We start from the raw sequence: 3,534 nt of genomic DNA, 5'->3' as shown, positions 1-3,534 counted from the left end.
CTGTTCCCTTGTTCTTGCAATGGTGAATAACATTGCTGTGAACACTGGTATACAAGTCTCTATTTGTGCTTCAGTTCTCATTTTCTAGGAGTATATTCCAAGCAGCGGAATAGCTGGGTCATATGGAATTTCTATGTTCCACTTTTTAGGGAAGCATCACACTACCCTGAAAAGTAGTTGTACCATTGTACAATCCCACCAACAATGTATTAGAGTTCCTATCTCACCACATCCTCTCCCACACTTATTACTTTGTTGTCCTGTTAAACTTTGCCACTGCTACAGGAGTGAGATGGTATTTCATTGTGGTTTTGATTTGCATCAGTCTTATTGCCAATAAATTTGAGCATTTCTTCATGTGTCTATTGCCATTCATATATCTTCCTCTGTGAAAATTCTTTCCATGACTTTTGCCTATTTTTGTAAATGGGTTTCCAGTCTTTTTCTTGTGGAGGCGTAGGAGTATTCTGTAAATTTTCTTTACGAGACTCTTGTCTGAGCTGGTGTTGCCAAATGTTTGTTCCCAGTTGGTAGGTTTTATTTTCAGTCTTTTGGGTTAAGTTTCTGATGTGCATAGAGATTTAATTATTAGAAGGCCCTGTTCATCAATTTTATCCTTTTCAGATTGTTCATTTCTGGCTGTTTTTGGCAGTTTCTTTATACTGTAGACTAGGGCTTCTAAGTTGATCCCAGTTTGTTTCTTATGAACTTTATGCTTTTGGACTTTACTTCCAGGTTTCCAATCCACCTTGAGTTGATTTTTGTGTATGGTGTGAGATATGAAGGTGGCAGTTCAGTTTTGACAGCACCATTTCTTGAAGAACTCATTTTGCCATTTGATAGGTTTTATTTTCTTGTTTACCACAGATATATGGTTCTATTTCTAGATTCTCAATTGTGTTTCATTAATCATGTGCCTGTCATTGTACTAGTACCATGCTGTTTGGTTACTCCTGCTGTGTAATAGGCTTTGAGATCAGGAAGTGCTCTACCTCACATTTCATTTTTGTTTCTCAGAAGTGTTTTGTTTATTCTCTTGCCTCTCCAAATAAATTTGACAATTTCCCTTTCAATCTCCTTAAAAAATTAATTTGGTGTCTGGATTGAGATTGTGTTGAACATGTAGAGTTCTTTTGGTAAGTTGTAATTTTCACAATATTGAATATTCCTACCCATGAACAGGACATATTCTCCCTTTTCTTTAGGTCTTTTATTGTATCTCACAGAAAGGTTCTGTAATTTTCTTTGTACAAGTCCTTTGTGTCTCAAGTTAGGTTCACTCCCAAGTACCTTAATTTGTGGTTGGCTATTGTAAATGGTAATGCTTTCTTGGTTTCCTTCTCTGAGTTCTTATTGTTACTGTAGAGAAATGCCAATTATTTTTGGATATTGATCTTATATCCAGCTACTCTACTAAGTTGGCCTACTAACTCTAGCAGTATTTTTGTTGAGTCTTTGGGGCTTTCTGTGTATACTATCATATCACCTGCATATAGCAATAATTTAACCATCTCTTTGCTGATATGGATGCCTTTTACTTTCTTTTCTTGTCATATTGCCTTAGCAAGCACTTCCAATACAATATTGGATAGAAATGGTGACAGTGGGCATCCTTGTCTTGTCCCTGTTAGCAAGGAAAATGCTTTTAGTCTTTCTCCATTGAGAAAGATATTGGCTCTCGGATTTGCAAATATACTTTTTACTATGTTGAGGAAATTCCCTTCTATTTCAATTTTTCTGAGTGCTTTATCATGAAGGCATGTTGGATTTTGTCAAATGCCTTTTCTGCGTCAATTGCTAAGATCATATAGCTTTTGTTATTTACTTTGTTAATATGGTGAATCATGTCGCTTGTTTTTCTTATATTGAACTATCCTTGCATATCTGTTATGAATTCCACTTTGTCATGAAAATTATCTTTTATAGTGCTTTTGTATTCATTTGGCTAGGATTTTGTTAAGGAGTTTTGTATCTATATTCCTGAGAGATACTGTTCTGTAGTTTGGGTTTTGGGTTTGTTTTTTTTTTTCTTGATAGTATCTTTGCCTAATTTTGGTATGAGGGTTATACTTGCTTTATAGAATGACCCTGCATGTATTCCTTCTTTTTCAATGTTTTAAAAGAACTAAAGTAGAATTGTGATAGATCCTCTCTGAATGTTTGGCATAATTCAGCTGTGAAGCCATATGACCTTTTCAATTTCTTCTTTTGTGATGGAGCTGTTCAAGTGTTCTATCTGTCCTTGTCAATCTGGGTGGGGCATGAGTTTCCAGGACTTTACCCATTTCCTCTAGGTTTTTTAGTTTATCAAATTATAGCTCTTCATAGTATTCTGATATCCACAGGAGAATAAAACTTACAAAACCACCCATATGGGAACTAAATAATTCTCCATTAGAATATTATTGAGTTATAAAATAAATAAAGAAGAAAATTTTAAAAAGCTTCTAAAATCAAAAGAAAGTGAAAATAAAACTTACCAAAACCTCTGCGATGCACCTAAGGCAGTCCTCAGGGTACAGCTCATAGCAATAGGCACACACATAAATAAGAAAGAAAAAAGAATCAATGATCTAACTCAACACCTTCATCCAATAGAAAATTAAGAACAATCTAATACTACAGCCTCCAAAAAAAATTATCAGGACAAGAGCTGAAATCAATGAGATAGAAAACAGAAAAACATTTGAAACCATCAATAAGACAGGAGCTTGTTTTTCGAAAGGGTCAATAAAGTTCATAAACCACTGGTAAACTTAATGAAAGAAGAAAAAAAGAGAAGACACAGATAACTCGATTATTAAATGATAGAGATGATATCAGAACAGAACCAGATTAATTAGATTCATCAGAACAGTACCAGATTAAATAATTTGGACTTTTGACATACACACACTCACAGGTACACAGAGATGAACATACACATATACATACATGTTTCTTTATGAATTAATTCTTCACAATATTAGACTATTATTTCAAATGCCATATTCTCAGAAATTGCCTTATGAATGAGCTGGGTTTTGTTGTTGTTGTTGGTTTGTGGTGTGGTTTTTTTTTTTTTTAATTTCAGCCCAAATGACCTTACTGGAAAATATTATTAAGCCATAAAATTTACAGTTTTTCCCCTGGCCAAATTGGTAAATCTCTGCTCCTTATATTTTTTTTATTCCTTTTTATAAATGGATGTGGATTACTGTGTTTGTAATTTTATATATTTTCTTAGGCAATGATACTCACTGTTTGAACAAAGAAAGACTAGTTTCTGCATGGAGTCATTACATGTGATTGTATCAGCTGGCTTTGGGTAGAGTAGGTTGCATAATATAATGTAATGTAAAGTAGTGTAATTACACTTTATGATTCTCTGTTTCTTGAGTTTTGGCTTTTAAAATCTAAATGTACTAGATTTACTGCTAGTGTCCACATAAATACTCCCATATTTAAGGTAGTCAGAAGCTAAAGAATAGCTTATTTGATTTGTCCACTAGATTTTATTGGTCATATTGTTGTTGTTGTTGTTGTTGTTGTTGT

The sequence above is a fragment of the Elephantulus edwardii genome, unplaced genomic scaffold, assembly GCF_000299155.1.
Source record: "Elephantulus edwardii isolate Elephantulus edwardi_28Jun2011 unplaced genomic scaffold, EleEdw1.0 scaffold00108, whole genome shotgun sequence".
In the NCBI taxonomy this organism is placed as follows: domain Eukaryota; kingdom Metazoa; phylum Chordata; class Mammalia; order Macroscelidea; family Macroscelididae; genus Elephantulus; species Elephantulus edwardii.
The sequence above is the reverse complement of the archived record's forward strand: the minus strand, read 5'-3'. Positions refer to the sequence as shown.